Genomic DNA, 27,196 nt, shown 5'->3' with positions numbered 1-27,196 from the left:
TTCTGGAAATGAGTTTACTCACAGGGTACTTTCTTTGTATACATTCGACTATACGTGCCAAGCCCGGGATTTACGGGAAATCGCGAGTTTTCGTTTGCCGGCGATTCAACTTCTCTTATTCAGCGTCTCATCAAAAATGAAAACATTTTTGACAACTACAAGTCTCATGCGTTTTAGTGGTGCAAAAATAATTTAAAAAATCGTTCGGGAAATGAGTTTACTCCCTGGGTACTTTCCTTGTATACTTTTGACTATACGGGCCAAGCCGGGATTTACGGGAAATAGCGGGTTTTCGTTTGCTGGCGATTAAACTTCTTTTATTCCGCATCTCATCAAAAATGAAAACATTTTTAAAAACTACAAGTCTTATGCGTTTTAGTGGTGAAAATATAATTTAAAAAATCGTTCTGGAAATGAGTTTACTCACAAGGTACTTTTTTTGTATACATTCGACTATACGGGCCAAGCCCGGGATTTACGGGAAATCGCGGGTTTTCTTTTTCCGGCGATTAAACCTCTTTCATTAAGCGTCTCATCAAAAATGAAAACATTTTTGAAAACTACAAGTCTCATGCGTTTTAGTGGTGAAAAAAAAATTTAAAAAATCGTTCGGGAAATGAGTTTAATCCCTGGGTACTTTCTTTGTATACATTCGACTATACGGGCCAAGCCCCAGATTTACGGGAAAACGCGGGATTTCGTTTGCCGGCGATTAAACCTCTTTCATTAAGCGTCTTATCAAAAATGAAAACATTTTTGAAAACTACAAGTCTCATGCGTTTTAGTGGTGAAAAAATAATTTAAAAAATCGTTCGGGAAATGAGTTTACTCCCTGGGTACTTTCTTTGTATACTTTTGACTATACGGGCCGAGTCCGGGATTTACGGGAAATCGCGGATTTTCGTTTGCCGGCGATTAAACTGCTTTTATTCAGCGTCTCATCAAAAATGAAAACATTTTTGAAAACTACAAGTCTCATGCGTTTTAGTGGTGAAAAAATAATTAAAAAAATCGTTCGGGAAATGGGTTTACTCCCTGGATACTTTCTTAGTATACTTTTGACTGTACGGGCCAAGCCGGGATTTACGGAAAATCGCGGGTTTTCGTTTGCCGGCGATTAAACTTCTTTTATTCAGCGTCTCATCAAGAATGAAAACATTTTTAAAAACCACAAGTCTCATGGGCTTTAGTGGTGAAAAAATAATTTAAAAAATCGTTCTGGAAATGAGTTTACTCACAGGGTACTTTCTTTGTATACATTCGACTATACGTGCCAAGCCCGGGATTTACGGGAAATCGCGAGTTTTCGTTTGCCGGCGATTCAACTTCTCTTATTCAGCGTCTCATCAAAAATGAAAACATTTTTGGCAACTACAAGTCTCATGCGTTTTAGTGGTGCAAAAATAATTTAAAAAATCGTTCGGGAAATGAGTTTACTCCCTGGGTACTTTCCTTGTATACTTTTGACTATACGGGCCAAGCCGGGATTTACGGGAAATAGCGGGTTTTCGTTTGCTGGCGATTAAACTTCTTTTATTCCGCATCTCATCAAAAATGAAAACATTTTTAAAAACTACAAGTCTTATGCGTTTTAGTGGTGAAAATATAATTTAAAAAATCGTTCTGGAAATGAGTTTACTCACAAGGTACTTTTTTTGTATACATTCGACTATACGGGCCAAGCCCGGGATTTACGGGAAATCGCGGGTTTTCTTTTTCCGGCGATTAAACCTCTTTCATTAAGCGTCTCATCAAAAATGAAAACATTTTTGAAAACTACAAGTCTCATGCGTTTTAGTGGTGAAAAAAAAATTTAAAAAATCGTTCGGGAAATGAGTTTAATCCCTGGGTACTTTCTTTGTATACATTCGACTATACGGGCCAAGCCCCAGATTTACGGGAAAACGCGGGATTTCGTTTGCCGGCGATTAAACCTCTTTCATTAAGCGTCTTATCAAAAATGAAAACATTTTTGAAAACTACAAGTCTCATGCGTTTTAGTGGTGAAAAAATAATTTAAAAAATCGTTCGGGAAATGAGTTTACTCCCTGGGTACTTTCTTTGTATACTTTTGACTATACGGGCCGAGTCCGGGATTTACGGGAAATCGCGGATTTTCGTTTGCCGGCGATTAAACTTCTTTTATTTAGCTTCCCATCAAATATGAAAACATTTTTGAAAACTACAAGTCTCATGCGTTTAGTGGTAAAAAAATTATAAAAAAAATCGTTCGGGAAATGAGTTTACTCCCTGGGTACTTTCTTCGTATACTTTTGACTATACGGGCCAAGCCCGGGATTTACGGGAAATCGCGGGTTTTCCTTTGCCGGCGATTAAACTTCTTTTATTCAGCGTCTCATCAAAAATGAAAACATTCTTGAAAACTACAAGTCTCATGCTTTTTAGTGGTGAAAAAATAATTTAAAAAATCGTTCGGGAAATGAGTTTACTCCCTGGGTACTTTCTTTGTATACTTTTGACTATACGGGCCAAGCCGGGATTTACGGGAAATCGCGGGTTTTCGTTTGCCGGCGATTAAACTTCTTTTATTCAGCGTCTCATCAAAAATGAAAACATTTTTAAAAACTACAACTCTTATGCGTTTTAGTGGTAAAAATATAATTTAAAAAATCGTTCTGGAAATGAGTTTACTCACAGGGTACTTTCTTTGTATACATTCGACTATACGGGCCAAGCCCGGGATTTACGGGAAATCGCGGGTTTTCGTTTTCCGGCGATTAAACCTCTTTCATTAAGCGTCTCATCAAAAATGAAAACATTTTTGAAAACTACAAGTCTCATGCGTTTTAGTGGTGAAAAAAAAAATTAAAAAATTATTCGGGAAATGAGTTTACTCCCTGGGTACTTTCTTTGTGTACATTCGACTATACGGGCCAAGCCCCGGATTTACGGGAAAACGCGGGATTTTGTTTGCCGGCAATTAAACCTCTTTCATTAAGCGTCTCATCAAAAATGAAAACATTTTTGAAAACTACAAGTCTCATGCGTTTTAGTGGTGAAAAAATAATTTAAAAAATCGTTCGGGAAATGAGTTTACTCCCTGGGTACTTTCTTTGTATACTTTTGACTATACGGGCCGAGTCCGGGATTTACGGGAAATCGCGGATTTTCGTTTGCCGGCGATTAAACTTCTTTTATTCAGCGTCCCATCAAATATGAAAACATTTTTGAAAACTACAAATGTCATGCGTTTAGTGGTAAAAAAATAATATAAAAAATCGTTCGGGAAATGAGTTTACTCCCTGGGTACTTTCTTCGTATACTTTTGACTATACGGGCCAAGCCCGGGATTTACGGGAAATCGCGGGTTTTCGTTTGCCGACGATTAAACTTCTTTTATTCGGCGTCTCATCAAAAATGAAAACATTCTTGAAAACTACAGGTCTCATGCGTTTTAGTGGTGAAAAAATAATTTAAAAATCGTTCGGGAAATGAGTTTACTCCCTGGGTACTTTCCTTGTATACTTTTGACTATACGGGCCAAGCCGGGATTTACGGGAAACTCGCGGGTTTTCGTTTGCCGGCGATTAAACTTCTTTTATTCAGCGTCTCATCAAAAATGAAAACATTTTTAAAAACTAAAAGTCTTTTGCGTTTTAGTGGTGAAAATATAATTTAAAAAATCGTTCTGGAAATGAGTTTACTCACAGGGTACTTTCTTTGTATACATTCGACTATACGGGCCAAGCACGGGATTTACGGGAAATCGCGGGTTTTCGTTTTCCGGCGATTAAACCTCTTTCATTAAGCGTCTTATCAAAAATGAAAACATTTTTAAAAACTACAAGTCTCATGCGTTTTAGTGGTGAAAAAAAAATTTAAAAAATCGTTCGGGAAATGAGTTTACTCCCTGAGTACTTTCTTTGTATACATTCGACTATACGGGCCAAGCCCCGGATTTACGGGAAAACGCGGGATTTTGTTTGACGGCGATTAAACCTCTTTCATTAAGCGTCTCATCAAAAATGAAAACATTTTTGAAAACTACAAGTCTCATGCGTTTTAGTGGTGAAAAAATAATTTAAAAAATCGTTCGGGAAATGAGTTTACCCCCTGGGTACTTTCTTTGTATACTTTTGACTATACGGGCCGAGTCCGGGACTTACGGGAAATCGCGGATTTTCGTTTGCCGGCGATTAAACTTCTTTTATTCAGCGTCCCATCAAATATGAAAATATTTTTGAAAACTACAAGTCTCATGCGTTTAGTGGTAAAAAAATAATATAAAAAATCGTTCGGGAAATGAGTTTATTCCCTGGGTACTTTCTTTGTATACTTTTGACTATACTGGCCAAGCCCGGGATTTACGGGAAATCGCGGGTTTTCGTTTGCCGGCGATTAAACTTCTTTTATTCAGCGTCTCATCAAAAATGAAAATATTTTTGAAAACTACAAGTCTCATGCGTTTTAGTGGTGAAAAAAAAATTTAAAAAATCGTTCGGAAATGAGTTTACTCCCTGGGTACTTTCTTTGTATACATTCGACTATACGGGCCAAGCCCCGGATTTACGGGAAAACGCGGGATTTTGTTTGCCGGCGATTAAACCTCTTTCATTAAGCGTCTCATCAAAAATGAAAACATTTTTGAAAAATACAAGTCTTATGCGTTTTAGTGGTGAAAAAATATTTTAAAAAATCGTTCGGGAAATGAGTTTACTCCCTGGGTACTTTCTTTGTATACTTTTGACTATACGGGCTGAGTCCGGGATTTACGGGAAATCGCGGATTTTCGTTTGCCGGCGATTAAACTTCTTTTATTCAGCGTCCCATCAAATATGAAAATATTTTTGAAAACTACAAGTCTCATGCGTTTAGTGGTAAAAAAATAATATAAAAAATCGTTCGGGAAATGAGTTTATTCCCTGGGTACTTTCTTTGTATACTTTTGACTATACTGGCGAAGCCCGGGATTTACGGGAAATCGTGGGTTTTCGTTTGCCGGCGATTAAACTTCTTTTATTCAGCGTCTCATCAAAAATGAAAACATTTTTAAAAACTACAAGTCTTATGCGTTTTAGTGGTGAAAAAATAATTTAAAAAATCTTTCTGGAAATGAGTTTACTCCCTGGGTACTTTCTTTGTATACTTTTTACTATGCGGGCCGAGTCCGGGATTTAGGGAAATCGCAGGTTTTCGTTTGCCGGCGATTAAACTTCTTTTATTTCGCGTCTCATCAAAAATGAAAACATTTTTAAAAACTACAAGTCTTATGCGTTTTAGTGGTGAAAATATAATTTAAAAAATCGTTCTGGAAATGAGTTTACTCACAAGGTACTTTTTTTGTATACATTCGACTATACGGGCCAAGCCCGGGATTTACGGGAAATCGCGGGTTTTCTTTTTCCGGCGATTAAACCTCTTTCATTAAGCGTCTCATCAAAAATGAAAACATTTTTGAAAACTACAAGTCTCATGCGTTTTAGTGGTGAAAAAATAATTTAAAAAATCGTTCGGGAAATGAGTTTACTCCCTGGGTACTTTCTTTGTATACTTTTGACTATACGGGCCGAGTCCGGGATTTACGGGAAATCGCGGATTTTCGTTTGCCGGCGATTAAACTTCTTTTATTCAGCGTCCCATCAAATATGAAAACATTTTTGAAAACTACAAATGTCATGCGTTTAGTGGTAAAAAAATAATATAAAAAATCGTTCGGGAAATGAGTTTACTCCCTGGGTACTTTCTTCGTATACTTTTGACTATACGGGCCAAGCCCGGGATTTACGGGAAATCGCGGGTTTTCGTTTGCCGACGATTAAACTTCTTTTATTCGGCGTCTCATCAAAAATGAAAACATTCTTGAAAACTACAGGTCTCATGCGTTTTAGTGGTGAAAAAATAATTTAAAAATCGTTCGGGAAATGAGTTTACTCCCTGGGTACTTTCCTTGTATACTTTTGACTATACGGGCCAAGCCGGGATTTACGGGAAACTCGCGGGTTTTCGTTTGCCGGCGATTAAACTTCTTTTATTCAGCGTCTCATCAAAAATGAAAACATTTTTAAAAACTAAAAGTCTTTTGCGTTTTAGTGGTGAAAATATAATTTAAAAAATCGTTCTGGAAATGAGTTTACTCACAGGGTACTTTCTTTGTATACATTCGACTATACGGGCCAAGCACGGGATTTACGGGAAATCGCGGGTTTTCGTTTTCCGGCGATTAAACCTCTTTCATTAAGCGTCTTATCAAAAATGAAAACATTTTTAAAAACTACAAGTCTCATGCGTTTTAGTGGTGAAAAAAAAATTTAAAAAATCGTTCGGGAAATGAGTTTACTCCCTGAGTACTTTCTTTGTATACATTCGACTATACGGGCCAAGCCCCGGATTTACGGGAAAACGCGGGATTTTGTTTGACGGCGATTAAACCTCTTTCATTAAGCGTCTCATCAAAAATGAAAACATTTTTGAAAACTACAAGTCTCATGCGTTTTAGTGGTGTAAAAATAATTTAAAAAATCGTTCGGGAAATGAGTTTACCCCCTGGGTACTTTCTTTGTATACTTTTGACTATACGGGCCGAGTCCGGGACTTACGGGAAATCGCGGATTTTCGTTTGCCGGCGATTAAACTTCTTTTATTCAGCGTCCCATCAAATATGAAAATATTTTTGAAAACTACAAGTCTCATGCGTTTTAGTGGTGAAAAAAAAATTTAAAAAATCGTTCGGAAATGAGTTTACTCCCTGGGTACTTTCTTTGTATACATTCGACTATACGGGCCAAGCCCCGGATTTACGGGAAAACGCGGGATTTTGTTTGCCGGCGATTAAACCTCTTTCATTAAGCGTCTCATCAAAAATGAAAACATTTTTGAAAAATACAAGTCTTATGCGTTTTAGTGGTGAAAAAATATTTTAAAAAATCGTTCGGGAAATGAGTTTACTCCCTGGGTACTTTCTTTGTATACTTTTGACTATACGGGCTGAGTCCGGGATTTACGGGAAATCGCGGATTTTCGTTTGCCGGCGATTAAACTTCTTTTATTCAGCGTCCCATCAAATATGAAAATATTTTTGAAAACTACAAGTCTCATGCGTTTAGTGGTAAAAAAATAATATAAAAAATCGTTCGGGAAATGAGTTTATTCCCTGGGTACTTTCTTTGTATACTTTTGACTATACTGGCGAAGCCCGGGATTTACGGGAAATCGTGGGTTTTCGTTTGCCGGCGATTAAACTTCTTTTATTCAGCGTCTCATCAAAAATGAAAACATTTTTAAAAACTACAAGTCTTATGCGTTTTAGTGGTGAAAAAATAATTTAAAAAATCTTTCTGGAAATGAGTTTACTCCCTGGGTACTTTCTTTGTATACTTTTTACTATGCGGGCCGAGTCCGGGATTTAGGGAAATCGCAGGTTTTCGTTTGCCGGCGATTAAACTTCTTTTATTTCGCGTCTCATCAAAAATGAAAACATTTTTAAAAACTACAAGTCTTATGCGTTTTAGTGGTGAAAATATAATTTAAAAAATCGTTCTGGAAATGAGTTTACTCACAAGGTACTTTTTTTGTATACATTCGACTATACGGGCCAAGCCCGGGATTTACGGGAAATCGCGGGTTTTCTTTTTCCGGCGATTAAACCTCTTTCATTAAGCGTCTCATCAAAAATGAAAACATTTTTGAAAACTACAAGTCTCATGCGTTTTAGTGGTGAAAAAATAATTTAAAAAATCGTTCGGGAAATGAGTTTACTCCCTGGGTACTTTCTTTGTATACTTTTGACTATACGGGCCGAGTCCGGGATTTACGGGAAATCGCGGATTTTCGTTTGCCGGCGATTAAACTTCTTTTATTTAGCGTCCCATCAAATATGAAAACATTTTTGAAAACTACAAGTCTCATGCGTTTAGTGGTAAAAAAATTATAAAAAAAATCGTTCGGGAAATGAGTTTACTCCCTGGGTACTTTCTTCGTATACTTTTGACTATACGGGCCAAGCCCGGGATTTACGGGAAATCGCGGGTTTTCCTTTGCCGGCGATTAAACTTCTTTTATTCAGCGTCTCATCAAAAATGAAAACATTCTTGAAAACTACAAGTCTCATGCGTTTTAGTGGTGAAAAAATAATTTAAAAAATCGTTCGGGAAATGAGTTTACTCCCTGGGTACTTTCTTTGTGTACATTCGACTATACGGGCCAAGCCCCGGATTAACGGGAAAACGCGGGATTTTGTTTGCCGGCGATTAAACCTCTTTCATTAAGCGTCTCATCAAAAATGAAAACATTTTTGAAAACTACAAGTCTCATGCGTTTTAGTGGTGAAAAAATAATTTAAAAAATCGTTCGGGAAATGAGTTTACTCCCTGGGTACTTTCCTTGTATACTTTTGACTATACGGGCCGAGTCCGGGATTTACGGGAAATCGCGGATTTTCGTTTGCCGGCGATTAAACTTCTTTTATTCAGCGTCCCATCAAATATGAAAACATTTTTGAAAACTACAAATGTCATGCGTTTAGTGGTAAAAAAATAATATAAAAAATCGTTCGGGAAATGAGTTTACTCCCTGGGTACTTTCTTCGTATACTTTTGACTATACGGGCCAAGCCCGGGATTTACGGGAAATCGCGGGTTTTCGTTTGCCGGCGATTAAACTTCTTTTATTCGGCGTCTCATCAAAAATGAAAACATTCTTGAAAACTACAGGTCTCATGCGTTTTAGTGGTGAAAAAATAATTTAAAAAATCGTTCGGGAAATGAGTTTACTCCCTGGGTACTTTCCTTGTATACTTTTGACTATACGGGCCAAGCCGGGATTTACGGGAAATCGCGGGTTTTCGTTTGCCGGCGATTAAACTTCTTTTATTCGGCGTCTCATCAAAAATGAAAACATTCTTGAAAACTACAAGTCTCATGCGTTTTAGTGGTGAAAAAATAATTTAAAAAATCGTTCGGGAAATGAGTTTACTCCCTGGGTACTTTCTTTGTGTACATTCGACTATACGGGCCAAGCCCCGGATTAACGGGAAAACGCGGGATTTTGTTTGCCGGCGATTAAACCTCTTTCATTAAGCGTCTCATCAAAAATGAAAACATTTTTGAAAACTACAAGTCTCATGCGTTTTAGTGGTGAAAAAATAATTTAAAAAATCGTTCGGGAAATGAGTTTACTCCCTGGGTACTTTCCTTGTATACTTTTGACTATACGGGCCGAGTCCGGGATTTACGGGAAATCGCGGATTTTCGTTTGCCGGCGATTAAACTTCTTTTATTCAGCGTCCCATCAAATATGAAAACATTTTTGAAAACTACAAATGTCATGCGTTTAGTGGTAAAAAAATAATATAAAAAATCGTTCGGGAAATGAGTTTACTCCCTGGGTACTTTCTTCGTATACTTTTGACTATACGGGCCAAGCCCGGGATTTACGGGAAATCGCGGGTTTTCGTTTGCCGGCGATTAAACTTCTTTTATTCGGCGTCTCATCAAAAATGAAAACATTCTTGAAAACTACAGGTCTCATGCGTTTTAGTGGTGAAAAAATAATTTAAAAAATCGTTCGGGAAATGAGTTTACTCCCTGGGTACTTTCCTTGTATACTTTTGACTATACGGGCCAAGCCGGGATTTACGGGAAATCGCGGGTTTTCGTTTGCCGGCGATTAAACTTCTTTTATTCAGCGTCTCATCAAAAATGAAAACATTTTTAAAAACTAAAAGTCTTTTGCGTTTTAGTGGTGAAAATATAATTTAAAAAATCGTTCTGGAAATGAGTTTACTCACAGGGTGCTTTCTTTGTATACATTCGACTATACGGGCCAAGCACGGGATTTACGGGAAATCGCGGGTTTTCGTTTTCCGGCGATTAAACCTCTTTCATTAAGCGTCTCATCAAAAATGAAAACATTTTTAAAAACTACAAGTCTCATGCGTTTTAGTGGTGAAAAAAAAATTTAAAAAATTGTTCGGGAAATGAGTTTACTTCCTGGGTACTTTCTTTGTATACATTCGACTATATGGGCCAAGCCCCGGATTTACGGGAAAACGCGGGATTTTGTTTGCCGGCGATTAAACCTCTTTCATTAAGCGTCTCATCAAAAATGAAAACATTTTTGAAAACTACAAGTCTCATGCGTTTTAGTGGTGAAAAAATAATTTAAAAAATCGTTCGGGAAATGAGTTTACTCCCTGGGTACTTTCTTTGTATACTTTTGACTATACGGGCCGAGTCCGGGATTTACGGGAAATCGCGGATTTTCGTTTGCCGGCGATTAAACTTCTTTTATTCAGCGTCCCATCAAATATGAAAACATTTTTGAAAACTACAAGTCTCATGCGTTTAGTGGTAAAAAAATAATATAAAAAATCGTTCGGGAAATGAGTTTATTCCCTGGGTACTTTCTTTGTATACTTTTGACTATACTGGCCAAGCCCGGGATTTACGGGAAATCGCGGGTTTTCGTTTGCCGGCGATTAAACTTCTTTTATTCAGCGTCTCATCAAAAATGAAAATATTTTTAAAAACTACAAGTCTCATGCGTTTTAGTGGTGAAAAAAAAATTTAAAAAATCGTTCGGAAATGAGTTTACTCCCTGGGTACTTTCTTTGTATACATTCGACTATACGGGCCAAGCCCCGGATTTACGGGAAAACGCGGGATTTTGTTTGCCGGCGATTAAACCTCTTTCATTAAGCGTCTCATCAAAAATGAAAACATTTTTGAAAACTACAAGTCTTATGCGTTTTAGTGGTGAAAAAATAATTTAAAAAATCGTTCGGGAAATGAGTTTACTCCCTGGGTACTTTCTTTGTATACTTTTGACTATACGGGCTGAGTCCGGGATTTACGGGAAATCGCGGATTTTCGTTTGCCGGCGATTAAACTTCTTTTATTCAGCGTCCCATCAAATATGAAAATATTTTTGAAAACTACAAGTCTCATGCGTTTAGTGGTAAAAAAATAATATAAAAAATCGTTCGGGAAATGAGTTTATTCCCTGGGTACTTTCTTTGTATACTTTTGACTATACTGGCCAAGCCCGGGATTTACGGGAAATCGTGGGTTTTCGTTTGCCGGCGATTAAACTTCTTTTATTCAGCGTCTCATCAAAAATGAAAACATTTTTAAAAACTACAAGTCTTATCCGTTTTAGTGGTGAAAAAATAATTTAAAAAATCTTTCTGGAAATGAGTTTACTCCCTGGGTACTTTCTTTGTATACTTTTGACTATACGGGCTGAGTCCGGGATTTACAGGAAATCGCGGATTTTCGTTTGCCGGCGATTAAATTTCTTTTATTCAGCGTCCCATCAAATATGAAAATATTTTTGAAAACTACAAGTCTCATGCGTTTAGTGGTAAAAAAATAATATAAAAAATCGTTCGGGAAATGAGTTTATTCCCTGGGTACTTTCTTTGTATACTTTTGACTATACTGGCCAAGCCCGGGATTTACGGGAAATCGTGAGTTTTCGTTTGCCGGCGATTAAACTTCTTTTATTCAGCGTCTCATCAAAAATGAAAACATTTTTAAAAACTACAAGTCTCATGCGTTTAGTGGTAAAAAAATAATATAAAAAATCGTTCGGGAAATGAGTTTATTCCCTGGGTACTTTCTTTGTATACTTTTGACTATACTGGCCAAGCCCGGGTTTTACGGGAAATCGTGGGTTTTCGTTTGCCGGGGATTAAACTTCTTTTATTCAGGGTCTCATCAAAAATGAAAACATTTTTGAAAACTACAAGTCTCATGCGTTTTAGTGGTGAAAAAATAATTTAAAAAATCGTTCGGGAAATGAGTTTACTCCCTGGGTACTTTCCTTGTATACTTTTGACTATACGGGCCGAGTCCGGGATTTACGGGAAATCGCGGATTTTCGTTTGCCGGCGATTAAACTTCTTTTATTCAGCGTCCCATCAAATATGAAAACATTTTTGAAAACTACAAATGTCATGCGTTTAGTGGTAAAAAAATAATATAAAAAATCGTTCGGGAAATGAGTTTACTCCCTGGGTACTTTCTTCGTATACTTTTGACTATACGGGCCAAGCCCGGGATTTACGGGAAATCGCGGGTTTTCGTTTGCCGGCGATTAAACTTCTTTTATTCGGCGTCTCATCAAAAATGAAAACATTCTTGAAAACTACAGGTCTCATGCGTTTTAGTGGTGAAAAAATAATTTAAAAAATCGTTCGGGAAATGAGTTTACTCCCTGGGTACTTTCCTTGTATACTTTTGACTATACGGGCCAAGCCGGGATTTACGGGAAATCGCGGGTTTTCGTTTGCCGGCGATTAAACTTCTTTTATTCAGCGTCTCATCAAAAATGAAAACATTTTTAAAAACTAAAAGTCTTTTGCGTTTTAGTGGTGAAAATATAATTTAAAAAATCGTTCTGGAAATGAGTTTACTCACAGGGTGCTTTCTTTGTATACATTCGACTATACGGGCCAAGCACGGGATTTACGGGAAATCGCGGGTTTTCGTTTTCCGGCGATTAAACCTCTTTCATTAAGCGTCTCATCAAAAATGAAAACATTTTTAAAAACTACAAGTCTCATTCGTTTTAGTGGTGAAAAAAAAATTTAAAAAATTGTTCGGGAAATGAGTTTACTCCCTGGGTACTTTCTTTGTATACATTCGACTATATGGGCCAAGCCCCGGATTTACGGGAAAACGCGGGATTTTGTTTGCCGGCGATTAAACCTCTTTCATTAAGCGTCTCATCAAAAATGAAAACATTTTTGAAAACTACAAGTCTCATGCGTTTTAGTGGTGAAAAAATAATTTAAAAAATCGTTCGGGAAATGAGTTTACTCCCTGGGTACTTTCTTTGTATACTTTTGACTATACGGGCCGAGTCCGGGATTTACGGGAAATCGCGGATTTTCGTTTGCCGGCGATTAAACTTCTTTTATTCAGCGTCCCATCAAATATGAAAACATTTTTGAAAACTACAAGTCTCATGCTTTTAGTGGTAAAAAAATAATATAAAAAATCGTTCGGGAAATGAGTTTATTCCCTGGGTACTTTCTTTGTATACTTTTGACTATACTGGCCAAGCCCGGGATTTACGGGAAATCGCGGGTTTTCGTTTGCCGGCGATTAAACTTCTTTTATTCAGCGTCTCATCAAAAATGAAAATATTTTTAAAAACTACAAGTCTCATGCGTTTTAGTGGTGAAAAAAAAATTTAAAAAATCGTTCGGAAATGAGTTTACTCCCTGGGTACTTTCTTTGTATACATTCGACTATACGGGCCAAGCCCCGGATTTACGGGAAAACGCGGGATTTTGTTTGCCGGCGATTAAACCTCTTTCATTAAGCGTCTCATCAAAAATGAAAACATTTTTGAAAACTACAAGTCTTATGCGTTTTAGTGGTGAAAAAATAATTTAAAAAATCGTTCGGGAAATGAGTTTACTCCCTGGGTACTTTCTTTGTATACTTTTGACTATACGGGCTGAGTCCGGGATTTACGGGAAATCGCGGATTTTCGTTTGCCGGCGATTAAACTTCTTTTATTCAGCGTCCCATCAAATATGAAAATATTTTTGAAAACTACAAGTCTCATGCGTTTAGTGGTAAAAAAATAATATAAAAAATCGTTCGGGAAATGAGTTTATTCCCTGGGTACTTTCTTTGTATACTTTTGACTATACTGGCCAAGCCCGGGATTTACGGGAAATCGTGGGTTTTCGTTTGCCGGCGATTAAACTTCTTTTATTCAGCGTCTCATCAAAAATGAAAACATTTTTAAAAACTACAAGTCTTATGCGTTTTAGTGGTGAAAAAATAATTTAAAAAATCTTTCTGGAAATGAGTTTACTCCCTGGGTACTTTCTTTGTATACTTTTGACTATACGGGCTGAGTCCGGGATTTACAGGAAATCGCGGATTTTCGTTTGCCGGCGATTAAACTTCTTTTATTCAGCGTCCCATCAAATATGAAAATATTTTTGAAAACTACAAGTCTCATGCGTTTAGTGGTAAAAAAATAATATCAAAAATCGTTCGGGAAATGAGTTTATTCCCTGGGTACTTTCTTTGTATACTTTTGACTATACTGGCCAAGCCCGGGATTTACGGGAAATCGTGAGTTTTCGTTTGCCGGCGATTAAACTTCTTTTATTCAGCGTCTCATCAAAAATGAAAAACATTTTTAAAAACTACAAGTCTCATGCGTTTAGTGGTAAAAAAATAATATAAAAAATCGTTCGGGAAATGAGTTTATTCCCTGGGTACTTTCTTTGTATACTTTTGACTATACTGGCCAAGCCCGGGTTTTACGGGAAATCGTGGGTTTTCGTTTGCCGGCGATTAAACTTCTTTTATTCAGCGTCTCATCAAAAATGAAAACATTTTTAAAAACTACAAGTCTTATGCGTTTTAGTGGTGAAAAAATAATTTAAAAAATCTTTCTGGAAATGAGTTTACTCCCTGGGTACTTTCTTTGTATACTTTTGACTATACGGGCTGAGTCCGGGATTTACAGGAAATCGCGGATTTTCGTTTGCCGGCGATTAAACTTCTTTTATTCAGCGTCCCATCAAATATGAAAATATTTTTGAAAACTACAAGTCTCATGCGTTTAGTGGTAAAAAAATAATATAAAAAATCGTTCGGGAAATGAGTTTATTCCCTGGGTACTTTCTTTGTATACTTTTGACTATACTGGCCAAGCCCGGGATTTACGGGAAATCGTGAGTTTTCGTTTGCCGGCGATTAAACTTCTTTTATTCAGCGTCTCATCAAAAATGAAAACATTTTTAAAAACTGCAAGTCTTATGCGTTTTAGTGGTGAAAAAATAATTTAAAAAATCTTTCTGGAAATGAGTTTACTCCCTGGGTACTTTCTTTGTATACTTTTGACTATGCGGGCCGAGTCCGGGATTTAGGGAAATCGCAGGTTTTCGTTTGCCGGCGATTAAACTGCTTTTATTCAGCGTCTCATCAAAAATGAAAACATTTTTGAAAACTACAAGTCTCATGCGTTTTAGTGGTGAAAAAATAATTTAAAAAATCGTTCGGGAAATGAGTTTACTCCCTGGGTACTTTCTTTATATACTTTGGACTATACGGGCCAAGCCGGGATTTACGGGAAATCGCGGGTTTTCGTTTGCCGGCGATGAAACTTCTTTTATTCTGCGTCTCATCAAAAATGAAAACATTTTTAAAAACTACAAGTCTTATGCGTTTTAGTGGTGAAAAAATAATTTAAAAAATCGTTCTGGAAATGAGTTTACTCACAGGGTACTTTCTTTGTATACATTCGACTATACGGGCCAAGCCCCGGATTTTGCGGGAAAACGCGGGATTTCGTTTGCCGGCGATTAAACCTCTTTCATTAACCGTCTCATCAAAAATGAAAACATTTTTGAAAACTACAAGTCTCATGCGTTTTAGTGGTGAAAAAATAGTTTAAAAAATCGTTCGGGAAATGATTTTACTCCCTGGGTACTTTCTTTGTATACTTTTGACTATACGGGCCAAGCCCGGGATTTACGGGAAATCGCGGGTTTTCGTTTGCCGGCGATTACACTTCTTTTATTCAGCGTCTCATCAAAAATGAAAACATTTTTAAAAACTACAAGTCTTATGCGTTTTAGTGGTAAAAAAATAATTTAAAAAATCGTTCTGGAAATGAGTTTACTCCCTGGGTACTTTCTTTGTATACTTTTGACTATACGGGCCGAGTCCGGGATTTAGGGAAATCGCAGTTTTTCGTTTGCCGGCGATTAAACTGCTTTTATTCAGCGTCTCATCAAAATAAAAACATTTTTGAAAACTACAAGTCTCATGCGTTTTAGTGGTGAAAAAGTAATTTAAAAAATCGTTCGGGAAATGAGTTTACTCCCTGGGTACTTTCTTCTTTTACTTTTGACTATACGGGCCAAGCCCGGGATTTACGGGAATTCGCGGGTTTTCGTTTGCCGGCGATTAAACTTCTTTTATTCAGCGTCTCATCAAAAATGAAAACATTTTTAAAAACTACAAGTCTTATGCGTTTTAGTGGTGAAAAAATAATTTAAAAAATCGTTCTGGAAATGAGTTTACTCCCTGGATACTTTCTTTCTATACTTTTGACTATACGGGCCGAGTCCAGGATTTACGGGAAATCGCAGGTTTTCGTTTGCCGGCAATTAAACTTCTTTTATTCAGCGTCTCATCAAAAATGAAAACATTTTTGAAAACTACAAGTCTCATGCGTTTTAGTGGTAAAAAAAAAATTTTAAAAATCGTTCGGGAAATGAGTTTACACCCTGGGTACTTTCTTTGTATACTTTTGACTATACGGGTCATGCCGGGATATACGGGAAATCGCGGGTTTTCGTTTGCCGGCGATTAAACTTCCTTTATTCAGCGTCTCATCAAAAATGAAAACATTTTTAAAAACTACAAGTCTTATGCGTTTTAGTGGTGAAAAAATAATTTAAAAAATCGTTCTGGAAATGAGTTTACTCACAGGGTACTTTCTTTGTATACATTCGACTATACGGGCCAAGCCCCGGATTTTGCGGGAAAACGCGGGATTTCGTTTGCCGGCGATTAAACCTCTTTCATTAACCGTCTCATCAAAAATGAAAACATTTTTGAAAACTACAAGTCTCATGCGTTTTAGTGGTGAAAAAATAGTTTAAAAAATCGTTCGGGAAATGATTTTACTCCCTGGGTACTTTCTTTGTATACTTTTGACTATACGGGCCAAGCCCGGGATTTACGGGAAATCGCGGGTTTTCGTTTGCCGGCGATTACACTTCTTTTATTCAGCGTCTCATCAAAAATGAAAACATTTTTAAAAACTACAAGTCTTATGCGTTTTAGTGGTAAAAAAATAATTTAAAAAATCGTTCTGGAAATGAGTTTACTCCCTGGGTACTTTCTTTGTATACTTTTGACTATACGGGCCGAGTCCGGGATTTAGGGAAATCGCAGTTTTTCGTTTGCCGGCGATTAAACTGCTTTTATTCAGCGTCTCATCAAAATAAAAACATTTTTGAAAACTACAAGTCTCATGCGTTTTAGTGGTGAAAAAGTAATTTAAAAAATCGTTCGGGAAATGAGTTTACTCCCTGGGTACTTTCTTCTTTTACTTTTGACTATACGGGCCAAGCCCGGGATTTACGGGAATTCGCGGGTTTTCGTTTGCCGGCGATTAAACTTCTTTTATTCAGCGTCTCATCAAAAATGAAAACATTTTTAAAAACTACAAGTCTTATGCGTTTTAGTGGTGAAAAAATAATTTAAAAAATCGTTCTGGAAATGAGTTTACTCCCTGGATACTTTCTTTCTATACTTTTGACTATACGGGCCGAGTCCAGGATTTACGGGAAATCGCAGGTTTTCGTTTGCCGGCAATTAAACTTCTTTTATTCAGCGTCTCATCAAAAATGAAAACATTTTTGAAAACTACAAGTCTCATGCGTTTTAGTGGTAAAAAAAAAATTTTAAAAATCGTTCGGGAAATGAGTTTACACCCTGGGTACTTTCTTTGTATACTTTTGACTATACGGGTCATGCCGGGATATACGGGAAATCGCGGGTTTTCGTTTGCCGGCGATTAAACTTCCTTTATTCAGCGTCTCATCAAAAATGAAAACATTTTTAAAAACTACAAGTCTTATGCGTTTTAGTGGTGAAAAAATAATTTAAAAAATCGTTCTGGAAATGAGTTTACTCACAGGGTGCTTTCTTTGTATACATTCGACTATACGGGCCAAGCCCGGGATTTACGGGAAATCGCGGGTTTTTGTTTTCCGGCGATTAAACCTCTTTCATTACGCGTCTCATCAAAAATGAAAACATTTTTAAAACTACAAGTTTCATGCGTTTTAGTAGTGAAAAAAAAAATTTAAAAAATCGTTCGGGAAATGAGTTTACTCCCTGGGTACTTTCTTTGTATACATTCGACTATACGGGCCAAGCCCCGAATTTACGGGAAAACGCGGGATTTCGTTTGCCGGCGATGAAACCTCTTTCATTAAGCGGCTCATCAAAAATGAAAATATTTTTGAAAACTACAAGTCTCATGCGTTTTAGTGGTGAAAAAATAATTTAAAAAATCGTTCGGGAAATGAGTTTACTCCCTGGGTACTTTCTTTGTATGCTTTTGACTATACGGGCCGAGTCCGGGATTTACGGGAAATTGCGGATTTTCGTTTGCCGGCGATTAAACTTCTTTTATTCAGCGTCCCATCAAAAATGAAAACATTTTTGAAAACTACAAGTCTCATGCGTTTTAGTGGTGAAAAATAATTTAAAAAATCGTTCGGGAAATGAGTTTACTCCCTGGGTACTTTCTTTGTATACTTTTGACTATACGGGCCATGCCGGGATATACGGGAAATCGCGGGTTTTCGTTTGCCGGCGATTAAACTTCTTTTATTCAGCGTCTGATCAAAAATGAAAACATTTTCAAAAACTACAAGTCTCATGCGTTTTAGTGGTAAAAAAAAAATTTTAAAAATCGTTCGGGAAATGAGTTTACTCCCTGGGTACTTTCTTTGTATACTTTTGACTATACGGGTCATGCCGGGATATACGGGAAATCGCGGGTTTTCGTTTGCCGGCGATTAAACTTCCTTTATTCAGCGTCTCATCAAAAATGAAAACATTTTTAAAAACTACAAGTCTTATGCGTTTTAGTGGTGAAAAAATAATTTAAAAAATCGTTCTGGAAATGAGTTTACTCACAGGGTGCTTTCTTTGTATACATTCGACTATACGGGCCAAGCCCGGGATTTACGGGAAATCGCGGGTTTTTGTTTTCCGGCGATTAAACCTCTTTCATTACGCGTCTCATCAAAAATGAAAACATTTTTAAAACTACAAGTCTCATGCGTTTTAGTGGTGAAAAAAAAAATTTAAAAAATCGTTCGGGAAATGAGTTTACTCCCTGGGTACTTTCTTTGTATACATTCGACTATACGGGCCAAGCCCCGAATTTACGGGAAAACGCGGGATTTCGTTTGCCGGCGATGAAACCTCTTTCATTAAGCGGCTCATCAAAAATGAAAACATTTTTGAAAACTACAAGTCTCATGCGTTTTAGTGGTGAAAAAATAATTTAAAAAATCGTTCGGGAAATGAGTTTACTCCCTGGGTACTTTCTTTGTATGCTTTTGACTATACGGGCCGAGTCCGGGATTTACGGGAAATTGCGGATTTTCGTTTGCCGGCGATTAAACTTCTTTTATTCAGCGTCCCATCAAAAATGAAAACATTTTTGAAAACTACAAGTCTCATGCGTTTTAGTGGTGAAAAATAATTTAAAAAATCGTTCGGGAAATGAGTTTACTCCCTGGGTACTTTCTTTGTATACTTTTGACTATACGGGCCATGCCGGGATATACGGGAAATCGCGGGTTTTCGTTTGCCGGCGATTAAACTTCTTTTATTCAGCGTCTGATCAAAAATGAAAATATTTTCAAAAACTACAAGTCTTATGCGTTTTAGTGGTGAAAAAATAATTTAAAAAATCGTTCTGGAAATGAGTTTACTCCCTGGGTACTTTCTTTGTATACTTTTGACTATACGGGCCGAGTCCGGGATTTAGGGAAATCGCAGGTTTTCGTTTGCCGGCGATTAAACTGCTTTTATTTAGCGTCTCATCAAAAGTGAAAACATTTTTGAAAACTACAAGTCTCATGCGTTTTAGTGGTGAAAAAGTAATTTAAAAAATCCTTCGGGAAATGAGTTTACTCACAGGGTGCTTTCTTTGTATACATTCGACTATACGGGCCAAGCCCGGGATTTACGGGAAATCGCGGGTTTTTGTTTTCCGGCGATTAAACCTCTTTCATTACGCGTCTCATCAAAAATGAAAACATTTTTAAAACTACAAGTCTCATGCGTTTTAGTGGTGAAAAAAAAAATTTAAAAAATCGTTCGGGAAATGAGTTTACTCCCTGGGTACTTTCTTTGTATACATTCGACTATACGGGCCAAGCCCCGAATTTACGGGAAAACGCGGGATTTCGTTTGCCGGCGATGAAACCTCTTTCATTAAGCGGCTCATCAAAAATGAAAACATTTTTGAAAACTACAAGTCTCATGCGTTTTAGTGGTGAAAAAATAATTTAAAAAATCGTTCGGGAAATGAGTTTACTCCCTGGGTACTTTCTTTGTATGCTTTTGACTATACGGGCCGAGTCCGGGATTTACGGGAAATTGCGGATTTTCGTTTGCCGGCGATTAAACTTCTTTTATTCAGCGTCCCATCAAAAATGAAAACATTTTTGAAAACTACAAGTCTCATGCGATTTAGTGGTGAAAAATAATTTAAAAAATCGTTCGGGAAATGAGTTTACTCCCTGGGTACTTTCTTTGTATACTTTTGACTATACGGGCCATGCCGGGATATACGGGAAATCGCGGGTTTTCGTTTGCCGGCGATTAAACTTCTTTTATTCAGCGTCTGATCAAAAATGAAAATATTTTCAAAAAATACAAGTCTTATGCGTTTTAGTGGTGAAAAAATAATTTAAAAAATCGTTCTGGAAATGAGTTTACTCCCTGGGTACTTTCTTTGTATACTTTTGACTATACGGGCCGAGTCCGGGATTTAGGGAAATCGCAGGTTTTCGTTTGCCGGCGATTAAACTGCTTTTATTTAGCGTCTCATCAAAAGTGAAAACATTTTTGAAAACTACAAGTCTCATGCGTTTTAGTGGTGAAAAAGTAATTTAAAAAATCCTTCGGGAAATGAGTTTACTCCCTGGGTACTTTCTTTGTATACTTTTGACTATACGGGCCAAGCCCGGGATTTACGGGAAATCGCGGGTTTTCGTTTGCCGGCGATTAAACTTCTTTTATTCAGCGTCTCATCAAAAATGAAAACATTTTTAAAAACTACAAGTCTTATGCGTTTTAGTGGTGAAAAAATAATTTAAAAACTCGTTCTGGAAATGAGTTTACTCCCTGGGTACTTTCTTTGTATACTTTTGACTATACGGGCCGAGTCCGGGATTTACGGGAAATCGCAGGTTTTCGTTTGCCGGCGATTAAACTGCTTTTATTCAGCGTCTCATCAAAAATGAAAACATTCTTGAAAACTACAAGTCTCATGCGTTTTAGTGGTGAAATAATAATTTAAAAAGTCGTTTGGGACATGAGTTTACTCCCTGGGTACTTTCTTTGTATACTTTTGACTATACGGGCCGAGTCCAGGATTTACGGAAAATGGCAGGTTTTCGTTTGCCGGCGAGTAAACTTCTTTTATTCAGCGTCTCATCAAAAATGAAAACATTTTTAAAAACTAAAAGTCTCATGCGTTTTAGTGGTGAAATAATAATTTAAAAAATCGTTTGGGAAAGGAGTTTACTACCTGGGTATTTTCTTTGTATACTTTTGACTATACGGGCCGAGTCCAGGATTTACGGGAAATGGCAGGTTTTTGTTTGCCGGCGATTAAACTTCTTTTATTCAGCGTCTCATCAAAAATGAAAACATTTTTAAAAACTACAAGTCTCATGCGTTTTAGTGCTGAAAAAGTAATTTAAAAAATCGTACGGGAAATGAGTTTACTCCCTGGGTACTTTCTTTGTATACTTTTGACTATACGGGCCAAGCCCGGGATTTACGGGAAATCGCAGGTTTTCGTTTACCGGCGATTAAACTTCTTTTATTCAGCGTCTCATCAAAAATGAAAACATTTTTGAAAGTACAAGTCTCATGCGTTTTAGTGGTGAAAAAATATTTTAAAAAATCGTTCGGGAAATGAGTTTACTCCCTGGGTACTTTCTTTGTATACTTTTGACTATACGGGCCAAGCCGGGATTTACGGGAAATCGCGGGTTTTCGTTTGCCGGCGATTAAACTTCTTTTATTCAGCGTCTCATCAAAAATGAAAACATTTTTAAAAACTACAAGTCTTATGCGTTTCAGTGGTGAAAAAATAATTTAAAAAATCGTTCTGGAAATGAGTTTACTCACAGGGTGCTTTCTTTGTATACATTCGACTATACGGGCCAAGCCCGGGATTTACGGGAAATCGCCGGTTTTCGTTTGCCGGCGATTAAACTTCTTTTATTCAGCGTCTCATCAAAAATGAAAACATTTTTAAAAACTACAAGTGTTATGCGTCTTAGTGGTAAAAAAATAATTTAAAAAATCGTTCTGGAAATGAGTTTACTCCCTGGGTACTTTCTTTGTATACTTTTGACTATACGGGCCGAGTCCGGGATTTAGGGAAATCGCAGTTTTTCGTTTGCCGGCGATTAAACTGCTTTTATTCAGCGTCTCATCAAAATAAAAACATTTTTGAAAACTACAAGTCTCATGCGTTTTAGTGGTGAAAAAGTAATTTAAAAAATCGTTCGGGAAATGAGTTTACTCCCTGGGTATTTTCTTCGTATACTTTTGACTATACGGGCCAAGCCCGGGATTTACGGGAATTCGCGGGTTTTCGTTTGCCGGCGATTAAACTTCTTTTATTCAGCGTCTCATCAAAAATGAAAACATTTTTAAAAACTACAAGTCTTATGCGTTTTAGTGGTGAAAAAATAATTTAAAAAATCGTTCTGGAAATGAGTTTACTCCCTGGGTACTTTCTTTCTATACTTTTGACTATACGGGCCGAGTCCAGGATTTACGGGAAATCGCAGGTTTTCGTTTGCCGGCAATTAAACTTCTTTTATTCAGCGTCTCATCAAAAATGAAAACATTTTTGAAAACTACAAGTCTCATGCGTTTTAGTGGTAAAAAAAAAAATTTTTAAAATCGTTCGGGAAATGAGTTTACTCCCTGGGTACTTTCTTTGTATACTTTTGACTATACGGGTCATGCCGGGATATACGGGAAATCGCGGGTTTTCGTTTGCCGGCGATTAAACTTCCTTTATTCAGCGTCTCATCAAAAATGAAAACATTTTTAAAAACTACAAGTCTTATGCGTTTTAGTGGTGAAAAAATAATTTAAAAAATCGTTCTGGAAATGAGTTTACTCACAGGGTGCTTTCTTTGTATACATTCGACTATACGGGCCAAGCCCGGGATTTACGGGAAATCGCGGGTTTTTGTTTTCCGGCGATTAAACCTCTTTCATTATGCGTCTCATCAAAAATGAAAACATTTTTAAAACTACAAGTCTCATGCGTTTTAGTGGTGAAAAAAAAAATTTAAAAAATCGTTCGGGAAATGAGTTTACTCCCTGGGTACTTTCTTTGTATACATTCGACTATGCGGGCCAAGCCCCGAATTTACGGGAAAACGCGGGATTTCGTTTGCCGGCGATGAAACCTCTTTCATTAAGCGGCTCATCAAAAATGAAAACATTTTTGAAAACTACAAGTCTCATGCGTTTTAGTGGTGAAAAAATAATTTAAAAAATCGTTCGGGAAATGAGTTTACTCCCTGGGTACTTTCTTTGTATGCTTTTGACTATACGGGCCGAGTCCGGGATTTACGGGAAATTGCGGATTTTCGTTTGCCGGCGATTAAACTTCTTTTATTCAGCGTCCCATCAAAAATGAAAACATTTTTGAAAACTACAAGTCTCATGCGTTTTAGTGGTGAAAAATAATTTAAAAAATCGTTCGGGAAATGAGTTTACTCCCTGGGTACTTTCTTTGTATACTTTTGACTATACGGACCATGCCGGGATATACGGGAAATCGCGGGTTTTCGTTTGCCGGCGATTAAACTTCTTTTATTCAGCGTCTGATCAAAAATGAAAATATTTTCAAAAACTACAAGTCTTATGCGTTTTAGTGGTGAAAAAATAATTTAAAAAATCGTTCTGGAAATGAGTTTACTCCCTGGGTACTTTCTTTGTATACTTTTGACTATACGGGCCGAGTCCGGGATTTAGGGAAATCGCAGGTTTTCGTTTGCCGGCGATTAAACTGCTTTTATTTAGCGTCTCATCAAAAGTGAAAACATTTTTGAAAACTACAAGTCTCATGCGTTTTAGTGGTGAAAAAGTAATTTAAAAAATCGTTCGGGAAATGAGTTTACTCCCTGGGTACTTTCTTTGTATACTTTTGACTATACGGGCCAAGCCCGGGATTTACGGGAAATCGCGGGTTTTCGTTTGCCGGCGATTAAACTTCTTTTATTCAGCGTCTCATCAAAAATGAAAACATTTTTAAAAACTACAAGTCTTATGCGTTTTAGTGGTGAAAAAATAATTTAAAAACTCGTTCTGGAAATGAGTTTACTCCCTGGGTACTTTCTTTGTATACTTTTGACTATACGGGCCGAGTCCGGGATTTACGGGAAATCGCAGGTTTTCGTTTGCCGGCGATTAAACTGCTTTTATTCAGCGTCTCATCAAAAATGAAAACATTCTTGAAAACTACAAGTCTCATGCGTTTTAGTGGTGAAAAAATAATTTAAAAAATCGTTCGGGAAATGAGTTTACTCCCTGGGTACTTTCTTTGTATGCTTTTGACTATACGGGCCGAGTCCGGGATTTACGGGAAATTGCGGATTTTCGTTTGCCGGCGATTAAACTTCTTTTATTCAGCGTCCCATCAAAAATGAAAACATTTTTGAAAACTACAAGTCTCATGCGTTTTAGTGGTGAAAAATAATTTAAAAAATCGTACGGGAAATGAGTTTACTCCCTGGGTACTTTCTTTGTATACTTTTGACTATACGGGCCAAGCCCGGGATTTACGGGAAATCGCAGGTTTTCGTTTACCGGCGATTAAACTTCTTTTATTCAGCGTCTCATCAAAAATGAAAACATTTTTGAAAGTACAAGTCTCATGCGTTTTAGTGGTGAAAAAATATTTTAAAAAATCGTTCGGGAAATGAGTTTACTCCCTGGGTACTTTCTTTGTATACTTTTGACTATACGGGCCAAGCCGGGATTTACGGGAAATCGCGGGTTTTCGTTTGCCGGCGATTAAACTTCTTTTATTCAGCGTCTCATCAAAAATGAAAACATTTCTAAAAACTACAAGTCTTATGCGTTTCAGTGGTGAAAAAATAATTTAAAAAATCGTTCTGGAAATGAGTTTACTCACAGGGTGCTTTCTTTGTATACATTCGACTATACGGGCCAAGCCCGGGATTTACGGGAAATCGCCGATTTTCGTTTGCCGGCGATTAAACTTCTTTTATTCAGCGTCTCATCAAAAATGAAAACATTTTTAAAAACTACAAGTGTTATGCGTTTTAGTGGTAAAAAAATAATTTAAAAAATCGTTCTGGAAATGAGTTTACTCCCTGGGTACTTTCTTTGTATACTTTTGACTATACGGGCCGAGTCCGGGATTTAGGGAAATCGCAGTTTTTCGTTTGCCGGCGATTAAACTGCTTTTATTCAGCGTCTCATCAAAATAAAAACATTTTTGAAAACTACAAGTCTCATGCGTTTTAGTGGTGAAAAAATATTTTAAAAAATCGTTCGGGAAATGAGTTTACTCCCTGGGTACTTTCTTTGTATACTTTTGACTATACGGGCCAAGCCGGGATTTACGGGAAATCGCGGGTTTTCGTTTGCCGGCGATTAAACTTCTTTTATTCAGCGTCTCATCAAAAATGAAAACATTTTTAAAAACTACAAGTCTTATGCGTTTCAGTGGTGAAAAAATAATTTAAAAAATCGTTCTGGAAATGAGTTTACTCACAGGGTGCTTTCTTTGTATACATTCGACTATACGGGCCAAGCCCGGGATTTACGGGAAATCGCCGGTTTTCGTTTGCCGGCGATTAAACTTCTTTTATTCAGCGTCTCATCAAAAATGAAAACATTTTTAAAAACTACAAGTGTTATGCGTTTTAGTGGTAAAAAAATAATTTAAAAAATCGTTCTGGAAATGAGTTTACTCCCTGGGTACTTTCTTTGTATACTTTTGACTATACGGGCCGAGTCCGGGATTTAGGGAAATCGCAGTTTTTCGTTTGCCGGCGATTAAACTGCTTTTATTCAGCGTCTCATCAAAATAAAAACATTTTTGAAAACTACAAGTCTCATGCGTTTTAGTGGTGAAAAAGTAATTTAAAAAATCGTTCGGGAAATGAGTTTACTCCCTGGGTATTTTCTTCGTATACTTTTGACTATACGGGCCAAGCCCGGGATTTACGGGAATTCGCGGGTTTTCGTTTGCCGGCGATTAAACTTCTTTTATTCAGCGTCTCATCAAAAATGAAAACATTTTTAAAAACTACAAGTCTTATGCGTTTTAGTGGTGAAAAAATAATTTAAAAAATCGTTCTGGAAATGAGTTTACTCCCTGGGTACTTTCTTTCTATACTTTTGACTATACGGGCCGAGTCCAGGATTTACGGGAAATCGCAGGTTTTCGTTTGCCGGCAATTAAACTTCTTTTATTCAGCGTCTCATCAAAAATGAAAACATTTTTGAAAACTACAAGTCTCATGCGTTTTAGTGGTAAAAAAAAAAATTTTTAAAATCGTTCGGGAAATGAGTTTACTCCCTGGGTACTTTCTTTGTATACTTTTGACTATACGGGTCATGCCGGGATATACGGGAAATCGCGGGTTTTCGTTTGCCGGCGATTAAACTTCCTTTATTCAGCGTCTCATCAAAAATGAAAACATTTTTAAAAACTACAAGTCTTATGCGTTTTAGTGGTGAAAAAATAATTTAAAAAATCGTTCTGGAAATGAGTTTACTCACAGGGTGCTTTTTTTGTATACATTCGACTATACGGGCCAAGCCCGGGATTTACGGGAAATCGCGGGTTTTTGTTTTCCGGCGATTAAACCTCTTTCATTATGCGTCTCATCAAAAATGAAAACATTTTTAAAACTACAAGTCTCATGCGTTTTAGTGGTGAAAAAAAAAATTTAAAAAATCGTTCGGGAAATGAGTTTACTCCCTGGGTACTTTCTTTGTATACATTCGACTATGCGGGCCAAGCCCCGAATTTACGGGAAAACGCGGGATTTCGTTTGCCGGCGATGAAACCTCTTTCATTAAGCGGCTCATCAAAAATGAAAACATTTTTGAAAACTACAAGTCTCATGCGTTTTAGTGGTGAAAAAATAATTTAAAAAATCGTTCGGGAAATGAGTTTACTCCCTGGGTACTTTCTTTGTATGCTTTTGACTATACGGGCCGAGTCCGGGATTTACGGGAAATTGCGGATTTTCGTTTGCCGGCGATTAAACTTCTTTTATTCAGCGTCCCATCAAAAATGAAAACATTTTTGAAAACTACAAGTCTCATGCGTTTTAGTGGTGAAAAATAATTTAAAAAATCGTTCGGGAAATGAGTTTACTCCCTGGGTACTTTCTTTGTATACTTTTGACTATACGGAC

Source organism: Hydractinia symbiolongicarpus, chromosome 4 (assembly GCF_029227915.1).
Source record: "Hydractinia symbiolongicarpus strain clone_291-10 chromosome 4, HSymV2.1, whole genome shotgun sequence".
Lineage (NCBI taxonomy): Eukaryota > Metazoa > Cnidaria > Hydrozoa > Anthoathecata > Hydractiniidae > Hydractinia > Hydractinia symbiolongicarpus.
Note: the sequence above shows the minus strand (reverse complement) of the source record.